The sequence below is a fragment of the Malania oleifera genome, chromosome 4 (genome assembly GCF_029873635.1).
Source record: "Malania oleifera isolate guangnan ecotype guangnan chromosome 4, ASM2987363v1, whole genome shotgun sequence".
Classification (NCBI taxonomy): Eukaryota; Viridiplantae; Streptophyta; class Magnoliopsida; order Santalales; family Ximeniaceae; genus Malania; species Malania oleifera.
Window position 1 is genome coordinate 42,475,275 of NC_080420.1, and position 20,559 is coordinate 42,495,833.

Below are 20,559 nucleotides of genomic sequence, written 5' to 3' on the forward strand. Positions count from 1 at the left end.
AAAAGATTTCTCAAACTCTATTTCATTTCAAAAACCAGTTCCACATAAGGTGGCTTGAATCTTGCTCTCTACCAAAAAGACTGGTTTCTCTCTGCCACCACTGAGCGTTGCGTACTGAACAGACATTCTGCATTTTGGTAGCATAGTGGCAGTACTAATTGTGGATTAAGAGAACGAGCCTTCTTTACCGACATGGCTGCTACAAAATATCATTCCGGCTTAGCTGCGGTCGATACCAACCTCAAATTCCTCCACTCAGATGGCTTCTGGTACTCCGTATATATGCTTGGTTCACTATCAATGACAACTCTTCCACTTTTTTTTTGTCCACTATGTTAAGAACAATCCCAGTCCATGGCTAGACATATAGATCTTTCCTGTAGATTTGAAAAAGGTTGCTTCTATTTGGAAAAGTGAGAAAAAATCTTCAAGACTTGATTCATTCAAGAAGCTAAAAATAAGTAATGCTTCCGTGAAGCCTTTGCATATTAATAATGTAAAGTCTATCTCAAAGAAACTAGAAAAATCTTTCGCAGATGATGAAAATGGGACTTCCTTGGGGGAAAATGTTGGAATTGGTATATTGCCAAGACAGAGGTAAATTGGGTATTTAAAAATCTAAGTCAATAAAACCAGCAGTAGTATAGCTCAACCTAAGGCCTTTCTAAATATTCTTAATTCCCCAAGTAATTCCAAAACCCAACACAATATAACTGAGCAGATAAATAGAATAGATACAACAAACTCAGTGTTTCCCAATCATGCACAATATTTTCAGCAAGTGCACATTTATAATAAATTTAAATCTAAGCACGCATGTACAGGAATTAAAGTGCAGAAAATTAAAGTGCAGGGAAATAGGGAATGACACACGATATGATATCGGCATTCGGCCAACACTGCCTATGTCCCCGCCTCAAGCTAACAAGCAAGAGGATTCACTAAATGCTCGCTTAATGGGTGGAGCAACACCGATTACAACCTCTCCTCCAAGGGGTTAGGTATACCCATGGCTCAAAATACAGGGCTGAACCCAACCAATACACCTTACAGGGTGGTGCACCTAGTTCTCCTAACCAGGTCTGAACCAATCCGGTGCTCTCCTAACCAATTCTGAGCAATTTGAGACTTTTCACAGGACAAGTCTCCCTCTTCCGACAACACGTCGGAAATACAACATATATTCAAAATTTATACAAACAAATGCTTCTAATACAAGCTGATGTGTACAACGATAAGTACAAATGCCCTCACGTATGATATGAATATAGGCTCAGTGTGAGTACGGTGATTTTCTCAAAAATTAACTTTTGCAATCTTTGAGTAAGATATATATGATAAGCACTACAAAGATTTAAACCCAAGTAAATATTTCTCCAAAATATATTTCAATAAAAAATAGGAGAACCAAGGGTTTTTGCTCTTAATAAATTTTTGCTCAAATAATAATGTATGATCTTTGACAAAAAAAAAAAAAAGAAAATAAATGTCTTTTCCAAAGATCTTGATAACCCAAAAGCTTTCTTCAAAAAATGATATTCAATATATTGTTTTAGGAAAGCTAGAGTAAATGCTCAAAGAAATTTGTGTAATGAAAACACAATATTAGCTTCGGGAATTTTGCAATGGATATGCAAAGATCCTAAGCTAAGCAAATATTTCTCCCAAAAAAAAATATTTATCAAGGAAATATGTGGGAGAAATTATAATTTTACTCTCAAGAATGATTTAGAAATGAAGAGAATGAATGAGAATAAAAGATTTTGGTATGAAAAATATATGAAATCAATCTACTCTTGAAAACAAATTTCAATATGATAAGTATATGAGAGTATAAAGAATGAAAACTCAAAAATATTTTCAAAGGATTTTCAATCTAATCTTGTGTTTAATTTTTAGTTATGAGGGGATATATATAGATTCTTGAGAGATTTTGACCGTTAGGGACATGTTAGGGATTTTTGAAAATGTTTAATTAAAATTTAACCTTGATTATCGTGGTAAAAAATTGTGAATCTGAGAAGTTTGGTCAACAAAGGGATATGGCCGATCGACCGAATACACACAGAATTTTGAATTCATTTTTGGGGTTCGGTTTGTCATGAGAGGTGACCGGTCGGCCGAGACAAGGCGATTTACGAACTTTCATAGGTTTGGTCAACTGAGGCTTAGGTTCAATTTGTCAAGCTTGAAGTTCGGTCGGCCGTGGTAATTTTGAACTAAATGGCCGGTCGCCCAAGGGCTATGAAGAGTAAAATTTGACCGATCGGTGGACCATGGACATTATGTTCATTTTAGTTTGGTCGGCCAAGGCTGCATAGCACATGCCCCACATGGCATGGTTTGGTTGACCGAGTCATTCAGTGCATAAGGGGTCGGTTGGCTAAGACTTTTTAATTAAGCCAAAAAGTCAACGTCGGTTGACTGAAGTCTTTGCATAATTAATCTTGGCCTTATTTTTTACCCTAAATTCATTTGAAAACCCTGTTATGATTTTAGTACTTTTAGAAAAGGTTTTCAATGAATGATGTTGGTCCCTAAGGTCTAACTACGGTCATCTGAGCTTAGCATTCACATCATGCATGATATGCAAATTATTATAGACTAAATAGAAAACAAAATGCATTCACTTTAAGGACAAATGTGTCTTTTTGTCTTTTGCTCTTCAGATTCCATGGGATACGCCAGATGATATGATCTTTATGTTCCTCCTGGCTTCCATCACTTCCTTATGTGTGCACTAAAGTATTAAGCCTGCTCAAGTACTGAATACACACATAAGTAACTTGTGATTTGTCATTATCAAAACTAGAGACCGGACTCAAAAAGTCAACATAAAAGCTATATAATACGATGTGCAAGGGCTCTGGCCCCATTAAACCTAGGATCGACATGCTCTTCTTGTTGTATTTTATCTTCAACTCATCCAGAATCTCATATGTGGTGTCAAGTTTTGCTTACTGGACAATATCAACAACTGCTTTTATCTGTCCACTATTATGACACGGCCTCTTAGCTTACTAGCCCTGCTAAATTTTAGTCATCTTCACGAGGAACCCACCCATATATGCATAGACATTTGAACAAAGCACACTGTTTCTCTTTTATGCATCTCATTCCTTTTTACTGTACGTGATGAATAGCTTCAAAAGATCTCTTAAACTCTATTGCATTTAAAAATTAGTCCAATCATTGCAGAACTTCACCACACCAACCCTAGTCTGTAGACGGTCATTCCAAAAGATATGAACTTGAAAATGTTTAAATTTAGAGAATCGTTTCAACCAATATTCACTATCAATGACAACTCTTCCATTTCTTTTCGTCCACTATGTTAAGAACAATTCTAGTCCATGGCTAGACATATAGATATTTCCTTCAAATTTGAAAAAGGTTGCTTCTATTAGGAAAAGTGAGAAAAGATCTTCAGAACCTAATTCATTCAAGAATCTAAAAATAAGTAATGCTTCCATGAAACCTTTGCACAATGCTACAAAGTATGTCTTAAAGAAGCTAGAAAAATTTTCCGCAGATGATGAAGGTGGGACTTCCTTGAAGGAAAAGCTATATAATATGATGTGTAAGTGCTCTATTCCCATTAAACCTAGGATCGACATGCTTTTCTTGTTGTATTTTATCTTCAACTCATCCAAATTCTCATTTGTGGTGTCAAGTTTTGCTTATTGGACAATATCAACAATTGCTTTTATCTATCCACTACTATAAGATAGCCTCTTAGCTTACTGGCCCTATTGAATTTTAGTCATCTTCATGAGGAACTCACCCATATATGCATAAACATTTGAACAAAGCACATTGTTTCTCTTTCATGCATCCCATTCTTTTTTACTGTACGTGATGAATAGCTTCAAAAGATCTCTCAAACTCTATTGCATTTAAAATATTAGTCCAATCATTGCAGAACTTCACCACACCTACCCTAGTCTGTATAGGGTCATTCCAGAAGGTATGAATTTGAAAAGGTTTAAATTTAGAGAATCTTTTTAATCAATATTCACTATCAATGATAACTCTTCCATTTCTTTTTGTTTACTATGTTAAGAACAATCCTAATCCATGGCCTGGCATATAGATATTTCCTTCAGATTTGAAAGAGGTTGCTTCTATTAGGAAAAGTGAGAAAAGATCTTCAGGACCTGATTCATTCAAAAAGTTAAAAATGAGTAATGCTTTCGTGAAGCCTTTGCCCAATACTACAAAGTTTGTTTCAAAGAAACTAGAAAAATCTTCCGAAGATGATGAAAGTGGGACTTCCTTGGAGGAAAAGCTATATAATATGGTGTGTAAGGGCTCTGGTCCCATTAAACCTAGGATCGACATGCTCTTCTTGGTTTATTTTATCTTCAACTCATCCAAATTCTCATTTGTGTTGTCAAGTTGCTTATTGGACAATATCAGTAACTGTTTTTATCTGTCCACTTCTTCTATGAAGTAAGAGTGGAATCCACTGATAAGAAGGGTGAATATACCATCCTTCCAAGGAAAGGTGAAGTTTGGGCATTATACAAGCACTGGAAGGCTGAAATGACACGTTTTGACTTGAAAAAAAATGTGAATATGACAGTGAAATTCGTTGAAGAAAAAAGATCTTTGGAGGAAAGTTTTTGTATTAGAGCATGTCTCTAGTTTTAACTCGGTTTTCAAGGCTCAAGTAAGAGATGAATCACCAGTGGAAATGGAAATCCCCAGGCGCTACTTTGGAAAGTAGAATGATTTTGGGGCTAGGATGACACCAAGATAGATTTTTGAATCTGTTTGGATACCTGGTCAAATCCTGGTTTGCATCATGTATTGCCTATCTCTTAATTTGCTCATTCAAAATGTACATGATTTTGGGTGGCATTGGTTTTGTTATGCATGCATCTTGACCACTTAGGTGACCTAGAGCACTAATGGGGCTGACATGATTAGTGACGATTTTTAAAAATCATTACTAATACAAGACTATTAGTGACAGTTTAATAAATTCGTCGCTAATAATAGGCTATTAGTAGCAGTTCTCATAAATCGTCACTAATATAGTTGACTTTTCCCAGTCAACAAATGCATTATTAGTCACGGTTCCACAAACCTTTACTAATACCAGCATATTAGTAATGGTTTCCATAAACCGTCACTAATAGTAAACTATTAGTGACTATTTTTGTAAAGTGTCACTAATATAATTAAATAAATAATTTTTATATTTTTTTTTAAATAAAAACATTATTAGTGATGGTTTAACAAATTCGTCGCTAATAATAGACTTAGTAACAATTCTAATAAATTGTCACTAATATTGTTGACTTTTTTCCAGTCAACAAAAGTATTATTAGTGATGGTTATATAAATTGTTACTAATAAAATACTATTAGTGTCAGTTTGGAAGAACCGTTACTAATAATGCATTATTAATGACGGTTCTTAGGAACCGTCACTAATATTGTTGACTTTTTTATAGTCAACATGTATAATTAGTAATGGTTTATAGAACCATAACTAATATAATACTATTAGTGATAGTTATTTAGCCGTCACTAATAAGTGACTTTTAGTGACGCTTTGATTTCATCACTAATACCCCAAAAAACATCGCTAATATTTCCTGGGATAGTTTCGGGCAAAAAGTGGTTTCTCGTGATGGCTTGAGCAAGAAAATTGAGTTTTAGTGATGAAAGTATTAGTAACAGTTTCAGTTTCATCACTAAATGTTCCTTATTAGTGATGGTTTGGAAAATTGTTACTAATACTTATACTAGTAGTGACGGTTTTTAAAAATCATTACTAATAAGGCACTTTTAGTGACGAAATTGAAACCGTCACTAGTACTTTCGTCACTAAAAACAAGTTTTTTTGTAGTGAAGAAGAAGACGTGGACGAGGGGGAGGATGCACGCCTTCTTATAGGCAGCGACATAGAGGCAGTGCTACGGCTGTCGGTGGTGCAGCGGCAGTGGTGCATCTGGCGGTGGAGCGGCGGCGGCGGCAGACTTCGATCGTGCAAGGAGGATAGGGAGGAGGGAGGGTTTGATCATGCAGGGAGGTTTGAGATTTCAGCGCAAAATGAAAATAAGGGGTTTTAGTGACAATTTCAAATATCGTCACTAATACTTAGACTATTAGTGACGAATTTGATTTTCATTACTAATGACTTATTATTAGTGACGATTTTAGTTCTGTCACTAATAATTTCATCACTAAAAATTCTTTTCTTTGAAGTGTGTGATGTGTTGCTAATAATGAACACTGATATTGGTATTAATTAATAAGATCAGAATGGTTGCAATTGGTTTGTGGAGCGTAGTTCCCAACAATAAAGCCAAATGAAATAAAAAAGCAAAATGATGAATGATTTAGAGCAAAAGTGGACATGCAAAAGTTAGTGCACTGTCCATTGCACAATAAATATGTAGGATGTAATGTCTACAAACTAATATTTCTACCTCAAAAAAATTAGAAATAGTTGTTTCTTATTTATTTCATACAATAAAATTGTAAAATTTTTATATTCTTATTTGTTTTATGATGAAGATATAATTTTTTTTAAAGTAATAAAATTCTAATGGTATTATAAATATTTTATTGTTCAGAAGTAAACATTTATGAATCGTCAAAAATAAAATTGTTATATATATAAATACACATACACATGCATAGCTACGTATCCATGTACGAAAATACAATAGTGTAAATACACTGCATATCCATGGGATCCAATGCAGGGGCCAGAAAGAGAGTAGCGGTATGCGTCAAACAGTATGCGTCAGTGTTTGAAGGAAAGGATTTTCCAGAGTGGTAGGGTGCAAGCAGTCTGATTTCCATGGGCCAGGCGATGGTTGTCAAGTGGACGTCTTCCTCACCCACCGCCTCCTCCTGCATGCATGGAAAACCTTTCGCTGTCTGCAAATTAAATGGAAAAAAAAAAAGAGGGGAAAAGCAAAACAGCAACGAACCAAGAGAACGAAGGTCAAGCACTAATTAATAATACGCAGAAACAGTGCACGAAAAGGAAATGAGAAATTTTCGCAAATTGAAAATAAGGTGAATTGTACATACTGCCGGCTGCACCAACCACCTAGCTTAGCTAGCTAGCTAGCTCCACACATAAAAATAAATAAATAAATAAATGCTTCAAAAGTGGGGTGGTGGTGGAATTGCATGCCTAATTAAGCTAGCCAGCTTATTATTCACCAAACATCTGATAAGGGATTTGATTGGGGAGGGTAGACGAGGAGTTAGTTATAGTTGTGATAAAGAAGCAAACTCCCCTCCAAGTGAGACATCATTGCCCTGGCCCTTGGGGTCTTTCCTTCGCGACCGTGTCTAAGTTAATCCACTTCATGACTCTGATGTTTGAAAGCCCAAACCTCCTCTTCTTCCTCCATATATATCCTTCTAAACCACGCCATCTCCTAATCAAATACTCCCCTCCCTGCTGCCCTTCTCTCTCTAACCGCAACACACTTCGCCCTCCCCTCCTTCAAAATTTATAATAGAATAGTTCACTCCCCCACATTGCTGGCTTTGGTAAGTTATGCGTGCTCTCCCCTTGCCAACCCCCCCTAATCTTTATGGGTAAGTTATTGTAAATTAATTATTTAAGAACAGATGTTTTGAACTCCTATGCAGGGCCCTCAATTGTATCCATATATGTCCCATAATTAACAAAGAAAAATTATAATAATAGTAGTATATAGTTGGGATACGTACGTACGTAGATCGATTTATTACATCATATTCTCAAATTTTAATCAAACGAGTGTATTGTGGCCGTGGTTGATAAAGATGATCGAACAACTAAAATGAGACTCCTTGCTGAGAAAAAGGGTAAATTAAACCTAGTGAATATGAGATTATTTAGTTTTGCCGGTGAGTGACCGATCCTAAAGGAGTGTGAGATGAGTCTTGCGTTTGCCCAGGTCAAGCCGGCAGATGATGACTCTCGGATCAAATGACCCTAGTCTAGTAAATCAGGGGACAATAAGCCCTAATCCATCCAAGGTTAGGTTGGTAGGTGATTAAGCTGATAGAAGCACACCTAGTTTAGCATAATGGATGACAAGCTCAACTATGAAGCCTAAGCTAGGTACCTATAGTAAAAGACAAGCGTCATACGACCCAAGTTAGAATGGTCAATGACAGGCCACATGTATCCCAAATCAGTCGATAATTGATAGTGCACTCCACAAGTTTATCCAAGTTTGGTTGGTTATGGATGAGCTCCCAAGCAACCATAGGTCAGTCAATAGTTTCTTTTTGCACTTCACAAGAATACACAATTTAGATTGGTGTGCAAGATGATACAACTCGACTTCATGGTTGGTTAGTGTAGAAATTCATCTCTTGATACGATTGGAAATATAGCACCGTGTGACTTTACAAGGGAATTTGGATAAATAACATGACTCTTTACCAATTTTTATCAAACATTTTTAATTGTGGAGGGTGGGGTAGTTAATGAAATAAATGTGATAATAAATAGATGAAATGGGATCATTATGCCTACCTCCATGAGAGGTGTAAGGAAGAATTGCACTATTGCATAAGGAATACGCTGTGAAATAGGAGTTATAGGAAGTGAACCATAAAATTTATAGAAGGGAGATGAACAGACTTAAATTAAAGAGGCAAGACAAAGATAGAGGGGAATAGATCAAATACAAAAGAAAATAAAGGGTGGGAGGAAAGGGGAGAAAGGGATAAAGTGGCATTTGGTTGTTTGTATTAGCACTAGGTTAGTTGATATGATGTGTTGAAGGTACTTTACATATGAAATCGGCATCTGAACTACTTGCACTCATCTTAGGTCAACCAAACTCGATTTTATGATTACAAATAATCCACATACTTGTTGAAAATTAATAATATCAATCATAAATTCAAGGAGTTCCTAATAATTTAGAGGCTTATAATTACAACTTCGTCTATTTCCCCCTTTTAAGCTCTTCCTTGGAATGTGCTCATGATTGAAACTTTCTCTTCAAGTGCAATTAATTCTGCTCATTTTTACGATTCCGCCTATTCTATCTCCCTCTTACTAAATAAGATGTATGATTTCTTTTTTTGGACCTAGTAAGTAATGTGTGACATGGGCCGATAGTTGAATTGTTTTCTATGTAGTCGCCTGCTCTTTCGAATTTCTCCACTTGAAGGTTTGTGTTACTTTTGCCCTTCATCTACCCTTTAGGTATACTCCTTTGGCTTTTAATTGTTAGTTGACTAACTATAATTTTCTCTTAGTCTTAACTCTCTTTCTAAGTGAAATTTGACTGGGGTGATATCTAGCTAGCTTGCCACACCTAGGAAACTTCATGTGTTTAGGTTGTGGCGAAAGTCATGCATTAGCTAGGTGACATCTTAACCTTGATACGTAGCCACTCAAGTTATTCTCAATGCCATATGGCCGAATATTGGATCCCCACATTGGATTTTTGGAAGGATCACAAAGATTGTACAAACAATGCCTCCATATTGTTGCCCACTTTAAGGGCAATTACTACATGTACAAGGTGTAATCTTCACTCCTTGAGAATGCCTGAATTCAATCATTGACATCACACTTCAAACATTGTCGATTAGCTACCATGATATTATAATAACTTAATTGGCTGAACATGTGTTCGACTTAATGAATTATGTACACATTTAATATGACAACAACCAGTATGATGATAATAACTTTGTTTAATAACGGATAGGCTTCCTCCAATCTAGTTGAAAGGCAATGCATGCCATTAATTCCTCTTTTGGCCTTGAATAAATATTCAACTTTAGTTATAAATATTCAACTTTAGTTTCCCAAGCCAAATGATTTGAATACATATTTACTAGAATGATTGGTCACCATGATAGTAATAGCTTAGTGGCTGATGGATGGGTTTCAGCTAGTTTAGTTGAATGACAGTGCATGCCATTAATTCCTTTTTTGGCCTTAAAGAATACAATTTTGTTTTTATAGGTTGAATGATGTCTTGATCAGTTAGATTCATTAAAGCACATTTGACTAATAATGAATTAAGGACATACCAAATCATGCCACTCCTAACTTCGGCCAAGCCAAGGAAGGATTCTCGCACTACTCAACGATTTTACCTTTGAATGCCCCATATTTAGACCACTCTTTTCTTTAACTATCCAAGCTTTAGTATAAGGATTCAAGCCTACACAATTGACTTGTCTAGGATACTTTTGGTCTTTGAAATAATCTTTGTAAGCCTTCATCACCAATAAGATTTGAATACCTAAACGAAAAGGAGTTCTTGAATTTCGCATGCTTGATAGGGTTATAATCCTCCTCCTCCTTAGTAAAATTGACCACCAAAAGGATCCCTATATCCTTCATGCAAAACTGTTATAACGTATATACAAATATATTTCAAAATGCATACTTTCCTTTCTTATCATACTCAATATAAAACATATAACTTTGTATAAAACAATAACTATGTATAAGTAAATGTGCATATATGCATAGAAGAACGGCCCTGGATGGATAAACAATAAGGTCATGTATTAACCCCGCATGATCCGGGTTGTGTAGCCCGAAGGCTAGACCGAGTCATGGTTGGCCTAACCAGACTAAGTCAAATGTATCTATATTTGTATCTTTATCTACAACTATGAGTACGATTGGCCTACCCAGCTGGTCCGGACTCTAGGGGGGGTAATCTCTACACTTCTATGGCACAATCAACTATGCCACCAACACTCTGTCTAAAAAGCGTGGCTACACTAACAATTGTAGGGCTACAATATCGTGCCTAGCTATGGTCTATCAGGTATCTAAAACCATATAATGTGATTTCCAAATAATATAATCACATGATTTCATTTCACAAATTAGTATAATATGTTATACTATAAATCTATATAAAACCACTAAAATACTGTAATTCTGTATAAAATACTATAATGGTGTAGTTCTATATAGAACACTATCATTCTGTATTTCTATATCAAATCATGTTCTATAGTCCTTTACAGGACGCTGTAGTCCTTTACATGAGGCTACAATACTATACGAAATTTGTACTGTAGTCCTTAATAGGACACTATAATACTGTATGAAATATGTACTATAGTCCTTAATGGGACATTGTAATGCTATATGAAATTTGTACTGTAGTTTTAATAGGACGCTGTAATACTATATGAAATATGTACTATAGTCCTTAATAGGACGTTGTAATACTGTATGATATTTGTACTATAGTCTTCAATAGGACGCTGTAATATTGTATGAAAATTGTACCGTATAAAATTGCATATCTGTAATATATATATATATATATATATATATATATATATATCTATAAAAACTAACAAATTTATTTATACATACATTCAAACTCATGCCACACAGCTTGAGTGATACTTTATACTATACTTTTCTACTGAAAATAGTGTTGTGACTATCTTTACGGTTTTACTCAACCCAATAACCCAACTATCTCAGAACATATATGTTTGTATATCATTTCCATTTTAACAAATCAAAATACTCAGGAAAACATCTATATTACTCAGAAATCACATATTATAATTTAATCAGTAAAATTTATGAAAACAACTGATATAACCTATTCCCATTTCTTGCTTTTTGGGAACATGCCTACATGGAACCTAAAACTGTGCTTGCGGTGCTCACACAAACCCTGTATCTAAATATCCTAATTCAATCAACTCAACCCTAAAATATTTACCCTTTTAATACTCTTAAGCCTATATTCTTCCAATAACCAATTAAACTTGGAAAAACAACTTCCTTACCCTAGTTTTGGAGTGGTGCCTGGGAAGCCTGAACAGCAAAATCACTCCGGTTAAATAGCAAGCAATCGTCGGAGGGGTCTCGAAATCACGTTAATCATTCAATTCGGGCTGAAATTGGTCCAAAATCGAAGAGAGAAAGGGAGATGGCCACAGCCCTAAGAGAGAGGGAGAGAGAGAGAGAGAGAAAGAGAGAGGGGGGGGGGAGAGAGATTCTTATTTTCATAAAAGAAAATGACTTGAATGCCTTATATAGGCTTGTTGGAGTAGGGGAAACCATCGACAGTTTCCCTGAAACCATCGATGGTTTGGCCTTTTAACTAAACCATTTCTACTATTTTGCCTTTACCTGGCTGCAGTAACTCAAAACTGTCTACGATTTTCCTGGGCTTGACAAAACCGTCGATGGTTTGGACCTGTGCCAAACCAACTCCTTTCTTTCCTTTATTATTTCATTAATTACTATTTTCCGGGTCTCTACATCCTCCCCTCCTTATAAAAATTTCACCCTCAAAACTTGCTAATTGACACTTATACCATCAACTGAAAAACAAACCACCAAATCTTTATTAATTACCCTTACTTATGGCGAAGGAATACAGTGGTTACATAAACGATTCTAGAGATTACAATAAACCAAATCAAAACTCTCCCAAAATCCATTCAAAATACAAAAAAAAAAAAAAAAAAGGAAAGGAAAGAAGAAAAACTATTACATGAAAATATATCATTAAACACACCTGAATTACTTAACATGCACAAAACCTACTTACCTACTACAATCCTTACCTGAACCATTTATTTTATGGCTAATGTTGGGCCCCACTAAATAGGTGTGGGTACTTCTGACACATTTCCTCCTCTAACTCCCACGAGACTTCCTTAACTGCATGGTTTCTCCAAAGTACTTTTACTAGTGGGATTTTCTTAGTGCGTTGCTCTTGTTCTTTATGTTCTAAGATCTGAATTAGCACTTCTTCCTATGATAAAGTATCTTCAAGCTCTAGTGCCTCATAACTTATAATATGTGATGGATTTGGGATGTATTTCTTCAACATAGATACATGAAATATGTCATGGATTCTGGATAACGTTGGGGGTAATGCTAACCTGTAGGTAACTGGACCAATTCTTTCTAGTATCTGAAACGGCCCAATGTACCTAGGGCTAAACTTACCCTTATTCCAAAATCTCATTACTTCTTTCATCGGTGCAATTCTTAAAAACATGTTATCTCTTACACTAAATTCCAGCCCTCGTCGGCAGGTGCTTGCGTAGCTATTCTGTCGACTCTGGGCGGTCTTAATTCTTTCCTAGATAATCTTGATTTTCTAAGAAACTCACTGTACAATATCTGGACCTAAAATCTATCTTTCCCCCACTTCATCCTAGTATAGTGGAGTTCGGCACCTTCGACCATATAATGCTTCATACAGTGCCATTTCAATACTCGTATGACAACTATTGTTATAAGCAAACTCCATTAGTGGTAGATACTGAATCCAACTGCCTCCAAAATCTAACACACAGGCTCGCAGCATATCTTTTAGTATCTATATGGTCCTCTCTATTTGTCCATCGGTCTGAAGATGAAAGGTCATGCTAAAAACCAATTGGGAACCCAAAGCTCTCTATAAGCTTTTCCAAAATTGAGACTTGAATCGTGGGTCCCGATCAGAAACAATGGACACCGACATGCCATGCAGTCTGACTATCTCATGTACATATAGCTCTACCAATCTGCTCATAGAGTAGTTAACTCTGATGGGAAGAAATTGGGCAGTCTTTGTCAATCTATCCACAATGACCTATATTGAATTTTACCCATGCTGTGCTAGTGACAATCATGTGACAAAGTCTATGGAGATATGCTCCCACTTCCATTTCAGAACATGAAGTGGTTGCAATGATCCTGCAGACCTCTGGTGCTCAGCCTTTATTTGCTGACAGGTCAAACACGGCTCTACATATCGGGCTATTTCTCTTTTCACATTGCTCCACTTGAAGGATACCCGCAAATCCCTATACATTTTGGTGCTTCCTAGACGTACCGCATATAGGGAACGGTGTGCCTCTTCCAAAATAGTATTTTTTAAAATTTCAGTGTCATTGGGCATGTATAGCCTACTATGAAACCTCAGAACTCCATCATCTGAAATATTAAAATCGGCTTCCTATCCACTCTGCACTTTATCCCTGATCCTTACCAATTCTGCGTCTTGCACTTGCGCAATCTTAATTCTCTCCAGCAAAGTCAGCTGAAGTACCAGATTAGCAATAAATGTAAGGTGATTACCCTCTACCAGCACCACGCCAAGTATTTCTAGAACCATCCTAATATGATATTGCACCACCACTATTGATACTAACGCACTTCCAAACTTCTGGCTCAAAGCATTAGCTACCACAATAACCTTTCCTGGGTGATAACTAATGGTGCAATCACAATCTATTAACTTTAGTGTAATCTCAAGAGGGGGGGTGAATTGGTATTTAAAATTTTTCTCCCCTAGGTTTTATATCCAGCAGTAGTATTACTCAATCCTACGGTCAATCTAGTGTAGATATAAAATAAACAAATATATTCAACTAAAATTAAATTGCACAAGTAAACTATTTATGCATACATAGTAAGGCAAGTAAAGAGAAATAACACCAGATATGTTATCGAGGTTCGGCAAATGTGCCTACATCCCCGCCTTGGCTCACAAGTACAAGGATTCCACTAAGACTCACTTCATGGGTGGAGTGGCACCGAAATACAACCAGGTCAAATTAACACAGGGTTGATCTTAACCTTTACAACCAATCCTTTCAGGCTGGATTAACGCCCCCTCAGGCTATGCCTCGAATACAACAAATAATCAACACAAATTTTATGTACAAAATGTGTGCTTCTCCAATAAGCAGATTTGTACTAATATAATCAACACACTACAGTATGATAGGATATGATAAGCTCAATGTAGTTTAAATGTCTACTCTAAAAAATAATGCAAGTATAGAAATTAGTACGTGAGAGTGTATGTGTTAGGATCTTTGTGCCAAGATAATAATATCAATCACTAAGTGTAGTAACAAAGATCTTAAGCACACATGCAAATATCTCAAAAATATTTTTCTCAAAATCAACTACAAGAGATATTTGAAATCGGTTTGTACAAATTATTTCACAACACAATAAAAGCTCTTTAGTATTGCAATAATAATGCAAAAGTCACAAGCTCTAAAGAGTTTTCCCAAGGAAGACTTATTAACAAAGTCATAAGGAAAAACTCAAAGCTTACTCTCAAATAAAATCAATCTCAATCAAACACGATCAATGAGAGTGTAAGCTTTATAATATAATCTCTAAAACACTCTTACTAAACAATTTTTTCAAGAAGGATGAGTAAGAATGGAAGTGGTGAGCTTGAATGTGAAAAATAGGTGTTTGGAATTTCAGAGAGAATATTGCTAATGATGTTGGCGAATCTATTGCTAATCAAACCAAATGGGGGAGTATTTATAGACACTCCAAAAAATATAACCGCTCGGGACTCATTCAGTATTTTTGAAAAAAAGTTTAAGTATGATTAATGAAAAATAACCCCGATTTTACCTTTGTAAAAATTGGCAACCCGAGAGTTTTCGGTCGACCACATTTTAAGTTCGGTCGACCGTATTTGTAAGTTTGGTCGACCAAAGGGCTTTTGAACTGCAGAATATCGTCGACCACATTTCTACGATTTTGGACCCTCTGAGGTTTGGTCGACCAGGATATGTTTGGTTGACCAATTTCAGAGATTCGGTCGACCAGGTCATTTTTCAACTTGAAGTTTGGTCGACTAGGGAGTTTTGAATCAGCCACGTGCCAATTCGGTCAAACAAATAATTCAAGTTCATTTTAAAATGGTCGACCGCATAGTCAACTTGTTGACCTTGGGAGGTTCGGTCGATTGAATAGTCTATGTAGGTTTGGGTTCGGTCGACCGAACACATTAAAAATGTGCATTTAAGTCTTAATTGACATTTAAAGTCACCCATGTTCACAAAATTGTAATTTCTAAGTTATAGGGACCTTGTCATGTGATATTTGGGGACCTAAAGTCAATCTATGGTCTTTAAGCATATTTTTCCTATCATGCATGCAGTGCATTAATTATTACAGACCATTTATAAAGACCCAAAGAATTATAGTATTTAAATAATAAAAGAGGGGGAAAGGGAAATTCAAAAGGAGAAATTGCAAGGCTCGTTAATGAACCCTTCAGTCTCATCGATGAACTCACTACTAGATTCGTCGCACGCCATGTGTCTCGTCAACGAGAAATTACTGAGAAAGCTACTGCAGGGCCTAAAGTTTGTCGACGATAAGTAAATGTTCATCGACGAACTCTCTTCTGGGCCTTGTCAGCTAAGTGACGTGTCTCGTTGGTGAAGGTTAGTGTATAAATAGGCTTAAATCCGATTTTCTGTGAGAAATTCAAGCAAACACTTTTCTCTCTCTCTCCCAACTTCGACTCCCTCACCTTCTCTCTTCGATTCTGGCCCTGTTCTTTGCCGGTTCGACGATTGGAAACTGTCACGTCCCTCTTGGGAAGTTTCTCTGCACAATTGCTGGAATGATTTGTTGGTTAGGCTAACTTGGGAATCATCCCAAATTTTGGGTAAGTTAGTTAATTTCAGTTTATTTAGATTTTTGGTGTTTTTGGACTAAGAAGAATATGTTAGGTAAGATAATATTGAGGTTTTGTTGGGAAAATATCAATTTCAGGGTGTTGAGTTAGGGACCACACGGGTGTGATTTTTGGAGTAATTCATAGGCTTTTTCATAAGTCAGTGATTACGCGTCAAAACTGCGTAATTGGGCATCTTAACCTAGGCTTTACGGTTTATATTTTTAATTAAATATCCAAAATTGTCCAATATTTTAATAAAGTGCCAAAATCATCATTCTTTAACTTTCTTGCACTATTTATGAAGTTTTGGTATTTTTTTTGTCGCAAGAAAATTCCCGGGATCCAAAACCGACACCTATTCGTATTTCATGCATAACTTTTCCGTCTGAGTTTCGATAGAGACGATTCAAATTTTTGGAGAAAGAGGAAAGGACTATCTACAATGTTCGTGTTTTGAGTTTTATGAGATATAGGCTCCAGAAGAGTCAAATTTGCGATGAACAGAGAATGAAAAAAAAATAAAAAAATATAATAATCCGGGTCAGCTCCTATCGGGTCTTAGGTCCTAGGGCACCGCTCCCTACCCTTTAAATCTTTTTTTTCCTGTGCACAACAGGGGGGCTGCCATCTTCTCTTCTCTTTTTCTTCTTCTTTTTCTTCTTCTTCTTCTTCTTCTCTTCTCTGTCCCTTCTTTTTCCCTTAGCTTCTCTCTGCCCTCTCTCTTGCCCATTCTCCCGTTCTATTCCCCTGTTTTTTTTCTCTCTTCAGCCCTCTCGTATTTCCAGCTTTTTAGTTCTTTGTTCTTTTCCCTTTTCTCTTATCTCTTCCCTTCTCCTTACTTCCCTGCTCCCTTGCTGCAACTCCCTCTGCCCGTGAACACACAGCCGCTGCAACTGCTGAAGGAAGGCCACCACTGCTGCCCTTTTGCTTTGCTGTGCTGTTTCCCCGTGTTGCTGCTCCAGATTTCCAGCCACCTGCTACCGTGAAGACCCGAGACCTCTTCAGTAGATCCTCCAGCAAGCTCTGCAACTTGCTGCAATTTTCCAGCACAGCAGACCATCCCGAGCACCCTTCCTCCACAGCAGACTCCCTCTCCACAGCATCCCTCAGCCCTACAGCATCCCATGAGTATCCGTCTGACACAGCATCTTCTCCGACCACACTCTAGTACCCCGAGCGCTCCATCACAACCGAGGCTCCACCCACACACCAGCAGTCCGAGCTCTTCCCCTCACGGCCAGCCAACCACTAGAGCAACCTCCTCTATTGCAAGCTGCCACCGAACAACAGCAATCCGTCGGATTCTTCCCCTGCTGCAACTCCGGCAGTCCTTTGCCGATTCCTACTCAGCCTCCATTGCTCTTTCTCTCTCTCTCTTCTTCTTCTTCCTTTCTTTCTTTCATTTATTTCTTTTGATGGATACTATTGTTTTTATTATTATTTATCTATGTTATTTGCAAGTTTGAATTTTAATGTTTTATTTTGTAATGGTTATTTAATTGTGTTTTTTTTTTGTGTTTTTTTTTTTTGTTTGTCTTCCCATAAATTAGTAGTAGATTAATTTAGTTGTTCTCTTCTCTTAAAAAAATTTAATTTTTAATTGAAGTTTGATTTAGTTTAGTTTTCTTATTGTTAAAGTTCATGTTTTTATATATTGTCTAGGTATTTCTTAAGTTTTCAAAATACTAAATTTTGGTTCGAGTTCTCGATTTTTGTTAAAGTTTCGATTTTTAGTGCGTGTTTGTGTCTGTTCAAGTTTCCATTCCCGCGTGCTTTAGTTCCGTGACCAAAGATACCATCTTTAATTAGTGTGTGCTCCGATGTTTCCTTGAGTAGGTTAGGGTTTCCATTCTAGCTTTTTAATTTAATGTATGCTATTTCTAGGGTTTAATTTGCGTGTTATTTAATTTGGTAAAAGTAAAATCAACAATCATGAAGATACCCGAATCTGAGCTTAGTTCAGTACCTTTTTAATTTCGATTGGAAAAACGTAAAATCTGAAATTAAAACGCATTCCCTGAGGAGACGATCTAACCCTTAGGCTTAGTATTACACGAAAGAACTCTTATACTTGGGATAGCTTCCGAGCTGCTCATTTTTCGAGTGAGTCAAGTTTTTGGTGCCGTTGCCGGGGATTTGCCAGTTTTAATTTCGAATTTTGCGTTTTCCCAATTACTTTTTTTTTATATTTTTTTCAAATAAATAGAAAAAATGAAAAAAATTGAAAATTGAAAAATTGAAAAAAAATTTGTCTGTTGCCGTGTTAGTGGATTTCTGCTAGCTATTGTAATGTTTGATGCCCTGGGTTCGAGATAATTCGAATCGATTGTGTAGACTTTCACCTAGCACTAGTAGGGATACACATAACACCGAGTCTGACTGTTCACCTGTTAGTCCTGCGAGTGATTCTGAATTTAAGCTGAATAATCTGTTTGGCCATTATTTTGAAGAAGCTATGGCTGCACATGCACCACGTACACTTGAAGATTTTCTACAGCCTGCACGCACATCTACACCTTCATGCATTGTGTTACCACAAGATGCACCGAATTTCACTCTTAAGCATGGCATGTTATCTGTGATTCCCCAATTTCACGGGATGGACTCTAAGAGTCCATACCAACACTTGACAGACTTTGAGATGGTTTGCACCACTTTCATTACTAGGGCTAGGACTGATGAATACATTAAACTGCGTTTGTTTCCCTTTTCTCTGAAAGACAGGGCCAAAATCTGGTTTAATTCTTTGCCCCCTAACTCTATTACTAGCTGGGCTGAAATGCAGCGTGAGTTCTTACATAAGTTCTTTCCTCTTCAAAGAACTTAGTACCTGCAAGAGCAGATCAGTCAGTTCATGCAAAAATATGGCGAGACATTCCAAGCATGTTGGGAGAGGTTCAAGGACCTGATGAACATATGCCCGCACCATGGTTTCGAATCATGGAGGTTAGTGAACTATTTTTTTACTGCTTTAACCCCTGTGTGCAAACAATTTGTCCAGTCTATGTGCAATGGGATGTTCTTCCGTAAGGAACCAGATGAGGGCTTATCATTTTTAGACCATCTCGTTGAGAGTGTCCAGCAGTGGAATGCACGACCTGAACGGGTGCCGATAGCTGCCCAACCTATCCGAGCAATCAGTGGCGGGGGCAAATATGAGGTTAAAGAGGATACTAGCTTACAGGCCCTTGTAGCTGCGTTAGCTAAAAAATTAGAAGTCATGGAATCCGAAAAGTCGAAAGCTGAGATTTGCACGATTTGTGAGACTTCAGACCACAGACCTCAGGATTGTCAATTCTTACCTGTGTTGCAAGAAAGCAAATCTGATCAGGTGTCATCGGCAAATTGGGTTAACAAGACGCAGAATCAGCCGCTCTCAAACACTTACAACCCGGGGTGGTGGAATCATCCAAACCTCCAATGGAGAAATGATCAGCCTGGTCCATTATCTTCACGATATCAGCAGGCATCTCAATCATATGCACCGCCTCCACAACCGACATACAATCCAATCGTAGCTCCTCAACTGCAGTATCAACCGCAACAGTTTTTTCGGAGCTAATTACCACCAGGATTCCAACCAGCGTTAGTCCCCATTCCAGTAAAGAAAACTTCTAATGATAGTGTAGCGCAAGTGGCAACCATGCTCCAGCAATTCATGCAAATACAAGTTACGACCAATGGAGAACTAAAAGATGTCGTAAGCAAGATGAGTACACAGCTTAATACCCTGGAAAAAGGAAAATTCCCTGCACAGCCTCAGCCTAATCCCCAGGTATATAGACAACCACAGCAGTCAGTGCACAATGTTTCAGGGGATACGTTTGAGTCAGCAAAAGCAGTTATTACCTTGCGAAGTGGAAAAGAAGTTTCCCGTCCTGAATTATCTATTGATCAACAGCCAGTTGCGCTGACACTTAAGGCGGTAGATGAGAAAGATAAAGGAAAGAAAAAATCAGAAGAGGCTAGCTCGAGTTCTACAACGCCCGATAAGAAGGAAGATGAGCCAGTTAAGGAATACCAGCTGGTGGTCCCATACCCTCAGTGTTTGACATCTGGACAAAAGAACAAGTATCATACAGAGATTCAAGAGATATTCAAGCAGGTAAAAATCAATATTCCACTCTTAGATG

At 37.1% G+C, this 20,559-nt stretch overlaps 1 non-coding gene across 1 annotated transcript; it reads right to left on the reverse strand.

Moving 5' to 3' along the window:
• Nucleotides 1-19,254: 19,254 nt before the first annotated feature.
• Nucleotides 19,255-19,360, reverse strand: LOC131154688 (small nucleolar RNA R71). The gene has a single exon (XR_009136604.1). It is a non-coding gene; the product is annotated as a small nucleolar RNA R71 (small nucleolar RNA).
• Nucleotides 19,361-20,559: the final 1,199 nt, after the last annotated feature.